This window comes from Corvus hawaiiensis, chromosome 1, assembly GCF_020740725.1.
Source record: "Corvus hawaiiensis isolate bCorHaw1 chromosome 1, bCorHaw1.pri.cur, whole genome shotgun sequence".
Taxonomy (NCBI): domain Eukaryota; kingdom Metazoa; phylum Chordata; class Aves; order Passeriformes; family Corvidae; genus Corvus; species Corvus hawaiiensis.
In genome coordinates, this window is record NC_063213.1 from 68,133,960 (window position 1) to 68,147,711 (window position 13,752).

At 47.5% G+C, this 13,752-nt stretch overlaps 1 long non-coding RNA gene across 1 annotated transcript in view; it reads left to right on the forward strand.

The window, feature by feature from the left end:
• The first annotated feature begins 3,330 nt into the window (after positions 1–3,330).
• LOC125328737 overlaps positions 3,331–13,752 on the forward strand; it is a 37,652-nt gene continuing 27,230 nt past the window's right edge. Inside the window, exons 1-2 of the long non-coding RNA XR_007204827.1 lie at positions 3,331–3,502; positions 10,910–11,051. This is a non-coding gene — a long non-coding RNA (uncharacterized LOC125328737). The remainder of the gene's footprint in view (positions 3,503–10,909; positions 11,052–13,752) is intronic.

The window sequence follows — 13,752 nt, forward strand, 5'->3', positions numbered from 1 at the left end:
ATCTTCTCTGTTCACATCGAGGCTGCTTTATCCCTGAGCACAGGAAACAATCTCCTGCCTTTCTGTTCCATGGTGGCCTGGAGCAAAGCTTTCTGTGTGAGCCTCCCAGGCAGTATGACTTGTTTCTAGCATGCTACAGTCAGGCCTCTATTCAGATGAATGTCCCTGTTAAATATGTATGAATCTGATTGACTTCGACTTCCTAGTTGTCCAGGTTTTATTCCTTTTTATTCATTTGTGAATGCCTCCTGCTAAATAGGGAGTTATAACCACGTCTCAGTGAGTTTTGACTCATTTGAGAGGCTGCCCTTAATCTGCCTGTCTTTAAGGCTTCCTCCCCGCCTCCTCCACTCGATCTCCCTCTGGCTCATTTTCCCCCCTCCTCTCTCTCTGCAGCTGCTGGACAGCTTTGTGACCACCAGTTCTGATGGCTGTTTGCCACTCTCCCATGATTGCTGCCATGTGCTGTTTCCCTTATGCCTGTTCTCCAGTCAAAGAGGAATTCTCCGCAGAGAGAGAAGCAGGCGCAGTTGTCTCTGGGCTGAAGTGGGAGCTCGTGCTTAGCTCTTACTCCATGAAAAGCCTGGCAATATTTTTTTTATGGCGACCACGCAGTCTTGGCAAGCAGCAGCAGCAGCAGCTTTCCCAGCCCAGCTGTTGGCCGCCTCTCTGCCGCAGGTTCCCAGCCGTCAGGCAAGCAAAACGTGCTCGCACCTCGGCTGTGGCCGCGTGGAGCCCGGCAGCTTCCCAAGAGGACTGATGCCTCCGATGCTGCGGGAGGATGGTCAGTGGAGCAGCGGGAGATGCTTTGGGCTGGGCAGGATTTTGTCCTGCTGGCTCCTGTCAGGAGATGGGATGAGTGGCAAGGGGCAGCCTTGCAGCTGCGGGGGCTTGTTGACGCTGCTACAAGTGGTGAAGCTGGAACAGGAAGCTGCTGCTTTATAAACAGACATTGTTGTGAGTGGGGCAAAAGTCCCAGAGACAGCGGTGCCTGTGTGTGGGCAGGTTTAACTTGTATAACCTGCCTTTGCTGGAACTTTGAATGGGATTTTCAGTGGCACCAAAGGAACTTCAGTGCCTGAATCCTGCTGTGATTTTGCCTTTTAAGCTTAATGTTGCTGTTTCCCTTCCTCCTCAGCCCTCAGTGAGCCCTCCCAGGCAGGCCGTGCTTGCAGTGATGTGAAAAAGGGGCAGGTTTTGGCAGAGTGCACATGCTGGCGCACAGGCTAGAGTGCCACCCGCTGAAGTGGTGGCTGGTCAGAAATAACCCCAAAGCTCAGATGAAATCAAAGACCTGTAGATTTCCCATCCTGCCCCTGCTGCAGGGGCATCCTACCAGTGTGTTTTGGGGAAGCTGGTGAGCCAGCCAATGCCTTGGACATTGTGGACATAGGAAAGAGAGCATCTCTTCTTATGTGCTTTCTTATGTTCCCTGAAGATTTTGTACTGGGTGACACAGGCCACCTGGATGGGCAGGTGATGTCAAATGTCCTTGTCCTGCATAATCCAGGATGGCATGAACTGAAGAAGGAAGTGTTTTCCCCTCCTGTGTTTTCCTGGGAGCAGCAGTGGCACTAGCTCTGCCAGGAGGCTCACTGTCACCCCTGAGCTGCTCCAGCCTTTGACCGGGGTGTTGATTTCCTGTTGACTCTCAGCCAGAGCCACCTCTGAAATGGTGGCATGGGTCAGGCTGGGTCCCAGGAGATCAGGGAGAGTGGAGGCCCCTTTGTCATCCACCTGGTCGTGGGGCAGCCTCCTTGTCCATTGTGGGTAGAGGTCAGCTCCTTTGCTGTCCAGAGAAGGCTCCTGCTGTGGGATCTCTCCACTCTGTGATGTTCTCACAGGAACAAAGCCCTGTGAGACCCACTCTTGTCCTTCCATGAGCTAGGAGAGGACTGTGCTGCTGAGGCAGGAGCCAGTGACAATGTGGCTACATCTCCTTCCCCTTTATTTTTTAGGCATTAATTTTTTTATTTCACTCTGTTTATTTTCACTTTATTCTTTTATTTATTATCTCAGCTCCATCATTTTTATTTCTCTCCCCTGAGTGCTCTTCAGACTGACAGTCCCTTTCACCCTGCTCTCTACAGCTCCCTGCCTGCTTGGTGGGAAGGTTGTTCCTTGGGTGCTGGAGTTCATTCCTGCATGTAGAAAACTGTGCAGCAGAGGAAGCTGTGGGAGGGCCATCCTGCTGCCCCAGCTGGATGAGTGCCTGTGCCGGGCTGGTCTTACCATGTGTGACTCAGGTGTCCCTCACTCCTGCTCCCACACACTGACTTTTTCCTGCCAGTTCTGAGATGGGGCCACAGGCCGCCTCTCACGCAGCCTGTCTCTCTTTAAAGATATGATAGAATCCTTTATCTCCCAATGCCAGGCAAGCCTGGGATGCTCAGAGGTGCAGATAACATTGCTGCTGGGCATATCAGGGGCCAGGCAAGCGAGTGGGGAACCTCTCTTCTCCCTTAACACTCAGCAGGACAGCCTGGTCATCTCCCTGCCCTTGCTTTTATTTCTGGGGGATCCAGCTTCTCTTTCCAACCCGGTAGCAAATTGCAGTGCAGCTTTTCCAGGTCCTGGTGACCGGGTGGCTGTGCAAAGTCCTTGAGGAAGGGGCAGCAGCAGAAACCACTGGGCAGCGGTGCCCAGCTGCAGCTCCACCAGGAGCTGCAGGGCTCTGGAGGAGTGATGGCCTGGGAGGATGTGTGGGTTCAGGCTGTGGTGCAAAAGCTGGTGGAGAAGCCAGGAGGTGCACAAAAAAAGTAGTTCATGGCCTGGCAAAGGAGTTGAGAAACTTGAGCCCTGCCTAAACATTCAGGGTTTTTGCTCCTTCAGGTCTGTTTGTCCAGGGGCATAGTGGAAATGTAATGTCCAGGTATTTATGTGCTCTGGCATAAATTCAAAACTACTTTTGGTACAATCATAGAAGAAAGAGAAAAATCATAGTCACCATTAGTACAGAATACCTGTGATGCTCCCATCCAATACCACAGCACATTTTCCTGTGATATTTTACAGTGAGAACATAAAGCCTGGCATCTTTCAATTTTATAATTGAAATATGTTAACAACAACAAAAAATATGTGGGAATTTAATATTGTCCATATCATTGGATAAAAAGCCTGCCTCTCAACTTATTTACTGCTCCACCTCTGGCTTTTGCTGCACCTGTCTTCACAAGCATCGGAGCATTCGTGTTTCGTCTGTCTTGTCGTGGCCGGATGAAGTCATCTTGGAGCATGGGTGCGGTGGTGAAAGACACACACAGTGAATTTACATCTCTTGGATAAAGGGAGAAGCTGAAGAAAGATTTCCCCTGTGAGCTGGCTTTTATCGCCAGTGCGAACATCTTAGTCAGCACAAGCTCAGACTTCTAAAATTGCGCAGCCGTGTGCTGTGAGGGAGGGATACAGCTTCTGCAGCTTCCTGCTTCCCTGGATCAGCCAAGGATGAAGGCTACAGGATCTGGTGCTCCTCTGGCAGGAATTGCTGAGCCCAGGTCAGGTGAGTGGCAGGCTCTGAAACTTGGTGTGTGACCCTGCTCCTCTGGAATGTGGGAAAACACACTCCCATTTAATTTTAACAAATCACCTCAAGCCAGATCCCATAGCATGTTGAGTATCAGTGGATACTGGCTAGAGAATAGAATTAGCTGGGAGAAACCTAAGGTTTTGTGGAATCATTTCCATGACACAGACATGATACTGGAGTGGGATGTTGCATGTTTAAGTACTCAAGTTTCCAGGAAGCAAGAATGTGCAGCTACTCTGACTCACTAGAAGAAGTATTACTTCTAGTGACTCAAACACTTGGATGCTGTTGTTTCCTAATTAATCACTGTGCTCACCATGGGTCCAAAATCCTCCTTTCAGGACCGGAGAAGGTTTGTGGCCCTTGGGATTCCTGCTCTGGTGCAGCTGTCTAGGTGGACAGATTAACTTCTTGCTGCCCATCAGTATGGTCTGCAGACCTAATTAATTTCTGGGCTGTTACCACAAATGACCTGGCAGGCTCTGAAAGCCCGATGATGGTAGTTTTGCCTGAAAGAGGGACTTAGCAGGGCACACTTTGTTGGGGGGATCATGTGACTTGAGGAATCCCCAGAAAGGTATACTGCAGGTTTGGCAGCAGTCTCACAGTCAAGGGGGTGCAGACTCAGTCTTATCTGGGAGGAGACAGATCCAGTGATGTGTTAGAGCTGGGAAACCCTGGGGAATCCCACAACCCTGCCCTTCTTTTGCAAGAGAACAGCAAAGAGATGCCTCCTTTTGCCTTGACGTGCCTGGTTGGCTGGGAAGCTGTTCGCATTGGACAAAAGGTGAAATTTATGTCTTTCATAACTTTGTGTTTGGATTTTGTGTCCTGTGCTTATTTGCACAACGTGGTACAGAACATGAGTATTATGCATTGAGATAGCTCATCTCCTCTGCCCTGAGCCCAAAGTGCATATTGCTGTCACCACAGGAAAATAGTATGACCACAGATGGAAGCAAAGAATGTTCCTTTTCAAAGTTTGTGCTAATTTTGCACTTAATTGGTATGTTACAAAGCTAGCAAATCATAAATAAAACCTGAGTTTTCCTTTTTCTAAAACTAGGTCTTAAAATGCAACTTGCCTAAGATTGGAGTCGAAAAGGCAAGCTTTTGAAAAAGATGAAGCATGCCCTCATGTGGCAATATTTTTTCCTCATAATACCTGTTTGTTTTGGTTTTAATCCCCAAATAATCTATTACAACGAGCTGTGTCGTGACATCAGAACTGGCATACAGAGTAGGTGTTGTGATACAAAGCTGGCATACACACAAAATGTTCAGAAATAGTTAAATGGGCTCTAACTCTCTTGTTACTTGAGTCCCTGCATGAGTGCTTTTATTCTAAAATAAGACTAGTTCCACACAGGAGTTCACAAATAAACAAAGGTGTGAATTAAAACTTGTCCTGTCCTCTGCTCTGTGGGAAAGTTGCTTTCCACAACTGAGAGCAAAGTTTAAAACTGTTACAAAGTGGACAGCTTGGTTTGAAACCAGAATAATTGATTTTGAAGTGAATTTTAAGCTAAACCAAAATAAACTGAAAATTAAATACACATTCACAGAGCTGGCCTGAATAACTCACTTCAAAAATCATGTTTTTTGTTGAGCTGGGAGAACTTCCTCATGTCTACACAAGGCTTGCAACTGTGTAGATAAACTTTTGGAAACCTGGCTCTGCTGTGAATTTTACTTTTTGACACATAAATGTTGGGTTATAAAACCCCAGCTGACATTTCCCAGCTTGATAAATAGGGAAGTTCTACTATTTCCTGACACAGCATTGTCTGCTTTTACTGTAGATCAATTTCCTGTTTTTTCTTCCCTGAACTTAAAATCAGTAAATGGAATTCATAGAAATTACTGGGTCCCAACAGCTTATTGGGACTTTTTATAGCATTCTTCTGTGATTTCGGATGGATTGGTATCTTTCATCCAGGGCACCATAGACAGTAAAGAAAAAATGCATGGTGATCGCGGGAGTCTAATTGGGAAGCGTGTGATGGATGCCATCAAGTTTTAAACTTCAAGGAAGCATTTGAAATCCCAGGATTTCCAGTCTGCTGCCTGGTCACTGTTTCCATCAGTTGACCCTTCACCAGATTCCTGGGAAGATGTCACCTGGCAATCACGTGTGCCACGGGTTCCCCGAGGTTCATGCTCTTCCCTGCAGAGCCTTGCAGAGCTCGCAGGGTGGTCAGGTCGGCTGAAGAGCAGTAGCAGTTGCTTTCTCCTCGTCTTCCTCTCCAGGCTACATTCCCTGCTAATACAGGCAGCTCCCTCCTGTGCTGAGGGTAATTTCCATGGGGTCAGGAAATATGAGAAGTGGAGAAGTGGGAAACTCTGGATCCACTAGGCAAACCTCGACTCTCCTGGGGGGCCTGAATGTGTGTGAAAGCTGTGGGTGGTCTGAATTTTGGGTGCTTGAGCAGGAGGCTTTGGATATCGGTGTGGATATCCAAGTTGCTTTGAGAAGACTTCAGGCTGAATGAGAAGTGAATTCCCTAAATCTCTCCCCTAGGGTCTCATTGACTTTCAGCAAAATCCTCCCTCAGAGGCAACTTGGCAATCTTCATTCATGGAGTTCTCAGCGATGCTCCGCTATCGAGTTCCCTTTGAAAGGGTTTTTGTGCTGTAATCTGCTGGCTGGTTACTTAACTGGTGCAGCTTACAGACCTCCGCTGGTTGTTGCACGTCTTGTAATTTTTAAGGGTTTATTTCAGCTCCTTTGTGAAGCGTAAGGAAATGGATGATTAGTGAAATTCTTCCCAGTATTTTAGAAGCATTAGTAAATGTTGAATAAAGGGCAATCACACTGTTGTTTTCGTGGGAACTGTGAAAGTAAGACTGCTAGATTAGGTGCAATCCTGATCTTAAAGTCACAATTCTTACACAATGTTTTTTGCACTCTGGTGCAAAAACTTGTATGTGAGAATGTGTGCTTGTAATGAGCCAAGTAATTCAGCACTGCAGGAATCCCACCAACTTCATCTCCACGCTGGTAATGAACACGGGCCTGGACACGTCCAACTGGTGTGTTTGCCTGCAGAAATTATCCATGTGCAGTCAATGACAGCAGTGTCCTTCAGATGTTGGGTTTGATGCAGTAAGCATACGTGACACTTCTGCTTTGCTTCCTCTTCTTGCTGTGCCCTGGACTGGTCATAGCTGTGCTCTGCTCTCTGTAATCTAGCCAGAGACACCCTGTGCCTGGAAAAAGGCACCCTGTGCCTGGAAAAAGGCGAGCTGGGCAGCTGTGTTGGAGAACTTGTGTCAGCCTCCAGCAGCTAGCTGATCCCTGTGCCTTGCTGCTCTTTTGCATGGCTTCAGTACCTGAGCCAGTGCATTTCCAGCTGGCAGAGGTGTGCCTGAGCAGCGCTGAACAGAACTGCTTGGAGGACCAGAGCAGTGTGGTTGGAGCAGAGGTGCTTGCTGACGTAGCTGACTAGATGAACTGGTTGACTGGTTAAATATTGGTGGCAAAAGAACTTGCAAAGCTGCTTTGCAGAAGTGGGTGGGTCTCAGCCACATCCTCACTGGCTTTGGTATTTGTCCTCAAGCCTGATTTCCATTTTCTGTACACCGTTTGCTTTCTGCTCTCCTTCTTTTTTGGCAGTAGGTTGTGGCAGCCTATCAGAAGTGAATGGAGATCTTTGTTGGATGAACAAAGCCTATCCATTCTCTGTCCAGCCTGAAAACACCATGGAAGGCATGGGGTGCCCAGTCACAGCCCTGTTGCTCATCTTTCAAACTGCAGGAGATGAGCGGCAAGGACACCCCAGGACACACCGCCCTAGAGGCATTGCCATGAGAGTCATGGCAACATCTCAGCAAGTGGTTTTCAGGTGAAGAGCACTTAAGGCCATGGATGTGAATGCTCTCTCTAAACCCCCTTTTCCCAGGCCCTTCAGTGATTTTTAATGCTTTCTGTTCAGGTACATCTGAAACAAGTATTCCAAGGTACACGGCTCCTGCTGCTCCCTCCTGTAAAGCTGAGGTGCAGGGCAGGTAGTCCCCTCCTCCATGAGGGGCTTCACCCATGTGTGCTTCCTGCATTGTGGAGCTCCAGGCTGTTTGCAGAGATGGCACATTGATCATTTTTGCTTTTTGCCATACACCAGTGACCCCTGGCTGCTTTCCCACTGATGTAGCTCACCATGCCAGCGGGATGTCGAGGTGGCAGGGGGACAGCAGCTGCTGGGGATGTGGGGGGAAACAGCTGGCTGCTGCCTCAGCCCTGCTGCCTGGGGGGGATGCTAGCTGGAGAAGTGGGGGGCGGGAGGGGAGAGGTGCCTCCAAGAAGGAGCTAGGCCACCACACTCACCTTCCTCCAAGCCCATCTGCCCCTGCTTGTCAAAGGCGATTGTCTGCATGGCTGCCCAAGGCTTTGACGCGCATGGACAGATGCCAGGGAAGTTTAATCCAGCTGGCTTGGGTGCTGATAGGCAGGGAATTGCCACTGCAACCTTTAATCACCTGAGCAAGTACCAGGTGAGCCTGAAAAGCTCAGGCTGAAAATGATGGCATTTCAGAGAAAGGCAGAGGTTTTGTCCAGCATTCATCCTGGCTGGCAGCTCCCTTGTGAGGAATATGCTGTGCTGCAGGTTGTCCTTCAGTCTGCTCAGGCCACTTCTGAGGTGGCCTCAAGGTGCTGGTCTTGGAGGGGCTCCATCCCTGGCTTGCAGGAAGAGGAGCACTTGTTTGGGCCAGGGAAATCCTGAGGGCCCTGAAGCATGTGGCCAGGTCTGCTCCTCTTCCAGAAGGTCCTACAACAGCAGGAATATTGTGCGAGGGGTGACTTAGGCAGTACTGTGGGTTTTCACAGCACACAGCACACCCTCAACTGAAAATTTGCATAAATACCTTTCCAAGTAACGAGTATTTTCTAAATAGAACCAAAATCACATGAGAGGCAGGGAGGGGCATTTACGGGAAAGGCAGGTTTGCTACATTTGGATCTCATGCAAGAAATGGGATTATTACTGTCCACGGAAGTTAGAGCATGAATTTGTAAGGGTCTGGTTGAGGAAGTTCCTTAGCACAGATGGAATGACCATGATGCTTTTGACCTGACGAAGCCAGTTGATGTCAAGAAGCAGCTTTTGTGCCCATGGCAGGGAGAAGACACCATTAGTCCCCATGACACCTCTTCAGGACGCCTCCATGTGATCCCCATGGACCAGAGAGATCCCCACATGGTATAAAGATGAGTGCTGTTGAAGACTGCAACCCCAAAACCCAAGAGCCTTTTCTCTTTTTGAGAAAGAGTTTGAGAGGGGGAGAGGAGGCAGAGGAGAAGTGAGTTTATTTAGAGTTATCCACTTGAGGTCTTCTTCCCTAGTTGCTCTCAGAGCATTTTCCAGAGGACGCTGCTATTCTTACCCTGGCTTATCCCATGGGGAAAATGAGGCATACAGCAGTAAGGTGGTTGAGCTGTGGTCAGCGCAAAGCCTGGAGAAGGACCTCCCTCTCTGGGATTTCAGCTAGGTGGTTGCTACCAGTTAAGCTATAAGTGATATAAAAATATCTGTTCTGCACTCTTTATTTAGAAATCACTGTTTCCGGTGGGAAGCAGGTAGAGACAGAATCAGTAAGTCCTGCTGCTTCCACTGCTTTTCCTTACTAGTCTGCCTGTCGATTCCCTTTTACCATTTTACATGTGGTCACTTGATACCAGCAGCTGTTTTGGGACATCTCTTATCTGTCACATCCTTCTTTTTATTTCAGTGTCCAAAAGTTTGACTGGACCACAAAAAACAAAGCAAAACAAAATGAAACAAAACAAAAAGACCTCCACATTAACAAAATGTGAGTTTCCCCCAGGTTCAGTTCTAAACATGTCACTTTAATGATGTCTAAACTACACAGCACTTGATGAGCAAAACATTGCTATCTTCTAGCCACATTTGTTTTCCCTGTCTCCTAGAGCATTATAGTCACCCGGGGAGAACTGCGTGTTCTACTTCACTGCTGTAAAGCTATTATGGGTATGAAAAGTTCCCATTAATCTGCTCCACACATGGATGTTTCTGGATAAAGTTCAGTAGCCAGATCCCTCTTTCTTTGTGTGCATCAAACGAAGCAGAAAAACGCCTCCAATTTAAAGACACCAAATGAATAACCAAATAGATGAGATTAATTTTTGTTTAATCCACGTGGGCAGCGAAGCCAATGGCCAGTGTTTGTGTGTGGACTTCTCCTGGGAGTTCATTACCAGCTGAGACTGTAATAAGTTAATGCAGAGATTCCATGGAAATAGGGGGTTAATTATATGCAGAGGATGTTGGCCAATGTACAGCTTTGAACAACAAAAATAGCCCAAGTCTTCTGTTTTGGATGTGGAATCAATTAACGAGGTCTGTGACATGTACCCGGATTTGTTAAGATAGTTGTAGTATAAGGATACTTTTTCTCTTTTTTTTTTCTTTTTTTTTTTTTAATATAAGAAGCTAAAGAAAATAAATGGGTAATGGAAGGCAGGGGACAAAAAGACATGAGACTGGTAATAAAATGCTGGACTTTGGCCTGGGGCCAAGGCAGGCTTTTCAATGAGTCTGAAGTTTGGACGGCAGCACAGTTTGAACCAGTTTTCACTAACTGTCCCAAAGGTTCTACCGTAATAGACAGCGAGAAGAGGTTGATGTTAGTTTACCAACTCCCTTCTCTCTGCTGGCAGGAGTGTTCTGCTGCTGAGATGCCGTAGTCATTAGACTGACGGATATCAGCATGTGGTGCGGCGTGCTGCAGATTCAACTCCGAAGCTGAAACATAAAAAATTCTCCTTGATGCTGGCTGGCACAAACCTAATTTTTTCCCCCTTTCCACATCTGGTTTTAATATCAAATGTGTCTTTCTGCACTTCCCCCCCCCCTCCCCGCCCCTTGCTGCATCTTTAGAAATGGCTTCTTAAAAAGAAAAAAAAAAGAGTGTCACTCCCCTTCCCCTGTTTCCCTAGGTTTTAGAATTAATTGTATGTATGTGTGGTAGTCCAGCAGTGCAGCTTGGGAGCTGAGTGGAGCACAGCATACACCTCTGTAAAGGGAAGTTGTTTCACAAAAAAAAAGCAGAGGACGACCAGATAACTTTTACTTCCCTTTGGAGTTCAGAGCTGTGAAACGCACTTTTGGCTGTTACAAGTTTTCAATGAGCCACTTAAACAGGTAGAATACAAATTTAAAAGAAAATATCTGACCCGTTTTCACCCCATTTCACTTTAGCACAAGCTCTGGGCATGTTCCAGGCATTTCTAAAGTCCCTCACTGTTTTTTATTTTCACCCCCTTCTAAATGGTCCCTAAAACCATTAATTTGTTCCTAGAAATTATCTACTTATTTGTTGTGTTTTGGGTTTATTTATTTTTTTCGTTTGTTTTGCACACAGAAATCCTCAGACCAAAGCAAACAGTGCCACAGAAAAATGCTGTAAGACAACCCAGTTTTGAGGGAAGTGCCCCTGATAACTTCTCAGCTCCAGAGAGAAGCAGTGGAGGCTGGGGCCACTGAGTCTCCATGGAAGTCAGAGGGTAAGGTTTGTTTAACTAATTAGTGGTAATCCTGAATAACTCAGTGGGCTTTAATTTATGGGGTTTCCACCAGGTTCTATGTTCAGCTCCTCACGGAGCGCCTGGATCCCTGGGTTTTGTCACACATGGAGTCCTGGAGACTGCCATGGCCTGGAGATCTGAGGCGGCCATCTAGGGCACAGGGACATGGCTTTAGGTCAAGTGCCCTCCAGTCCTCTGTATCTGGTGGTGGGCAAGGATCATCCCTGGCTGTTGTCCCAAAGGTACTCTTGGGGATCCACAATGCAGACTAGGAGATGGGCAGGATGGACACCCTTGTCCATCCAGTCTGAGGAGGCTGACTGTATGTGGGACCTCGGTGTGCCACACCAGGGAAATGGACTCTGTCAGCAGGGGCGATGCAGGGACCACCCTGACCTTTCACCTGCCTGCCTGGCTGCTTAGAGTTAAAGTGTTACCAGGAAAGGTGGCTGCAGCCTCCATACTGCAGATCTGGTATGACCATTGGCTCCAGGGGCACCTGGGGACAAGGTTGGAGCAGTGGGAAGGGGAAGTTGTTTCTGTGGCAGCTTGCCAGACAGACAGGAAAGCAGAGGCAGGGGAGGCCAGGCAGGAGGAGGATGTGACAGCAGGGCTGAGGTGACCAGCCTCGGGCCATCAGGGCAATGAGGAGACACAAAAGCTGTGGGGCTTGTTAGTCAGGGCCCCACTTGCCAAGGAGCCCACAGTAAGGAGCAGGTTTCTTAGCCAGTGTGTGGGAATGGGCAGTGCCTTTGTTTTGCCTGTAATGCCAGGGGCAGCTCCAGGCACTGTTACAGGTGCACTAAGACTGAATGCCAGCATTCAGCTTCCCCATGGCCCCCAGAAGCTGCCAGGTGTTAGAGCAGGAGCAGGCTACATCTGCTCTCTGGCTGGCCAAAATTCTAAATGGAAAAGGTATTTCCCAAGTACCAGAGCACCACTCCCTCATTTATGTCCTGGAACTGGTTCAATTAGGGTCATAACCAAGTGAAATGGGAACATCCAGCCCCATGCATGCTGTAATAAAACAACACCTTTCTTTTGTTTTCTGAGCTATCTGGGGAGTGCTGTAAGAGAGGGGGTCTCTACTGTCTCTGGATCTTTTTAGTTTTTAATTATTCCTTGTTTGGGAGTGCTTTAGGATGGGATGACCTGCTGCTGACACAGTTGAGCAGTGCCATGTCCCATGCCTTTAACTCAGCTGAAACTCTTCACAGAGCAAGGATGGGTGACGACTGCCTAATTCCTCTGTAACCAACCTGAGCAAGGAAGTATAATTATGATAGTTATCACTGGGGGATATTTCAAAGGGAAAGCATGCTAGATATTTTGACTAAGCACTTAATTTTTTTTCTATCAAATTACTTCCAGCCCAGCAGCTAGCTCTATGTACATAATAGCTCTGTTGGCTTCAATGAGGTCCTTCAGCTAAGGTCAGCTAAATACCTGCCCCATGAGAGCAGGCCACAGACCAGATGCGAGATGCCATGGTGTCACCTCATCCACTCCTTTCCTCTTCTACTGCAGACCCCCACCCCACTAGCTAATTGTCAGCATTTGGCCTTGTATAGTTTTAAATGAATCAAGCTCCATCTGACTTTACTCTTAAACCACTTGTTCATTTCCCTTTGAAAATCCAGATTTTTGTTCACACTCAAATAAGAATACATACCAATATTTTATCTTTTCTGCACTGTATCCCCAGGCAGAAATTATATCGTAATAATAAACTGGCTGGCTTGTTTTAACAGTTCCTGGCTTTTGGCTTTATGCAACACTGCAGGTGTGATTCTAGTAGCAATACTGTAGGTGTGAATTATTATGTTAGCGTAATAGGCTGTACTTTATTGTGCTTTATTGCTTAATTGGCTTCTTCCATAAGGATTCTGCAGTTGTTACTGCGAACTAATGCCAAGCTTTTTCATTAAAAGAGCGGTACTCTTTTTTTTGGTGTTTACTAAGGTCAGTAATTTCAGTGGGTGACTGGCTTTGGGAAATGAAGGAAAGATGTCACTAAATGAATTAAGAAAGTGCTTACTAAGTCCTTAATAAAAAGCAGAGCAGGCTAAAAGATGCTCCTTGTTATGTGTAGATACTTGTAACCCCAAAGAGCCCTTTGGGAAAACAGCTGGCTGAGCTTTCTGGCAAAGGAAGCCCTCTCCCATGTTCAGGGGATTCCCAGGTGGTGGGCAATATTTCTGTGTGGTTATGTGCTCTGTGATCTCCTCTCCCCTCTCTATCCTTCCCACTTTACTTTTTTCAGAAGATGGAAGATCAAAGTTTTGTCTTCACAGCAACACACAGGCTGATCCCCTTTGCCAGTGTACCCCCACAGGAGTGCACCCCGGGCAGGGGGCTGCCTCCCCTGCCGCATGGATTGCCTGAAACAGCAGGGATGTGGGCAGCTCTCCAGAGCATGTGCAGATCCTGCCACTCTATCGGGAATCAAGGGGGCAGGGAGGAGTCCCAGGGGTACCCAGGTGCCCCAAGGATGCCTCTGCCACTTGAAACCTGAGACACCTTCAATATGTGCAGCCACACCCTGGTGTGGGGACCAAGGGTGTTTTTCAATGGTTTGAAATAATGAAAGCTGCTGCATCTGTGAGTCACTCAAATTCCCACCATGTACTCTTGCTAAATGATTTCACCTCTACTCCTCTGTGCTCCCTAGCACCGTGCC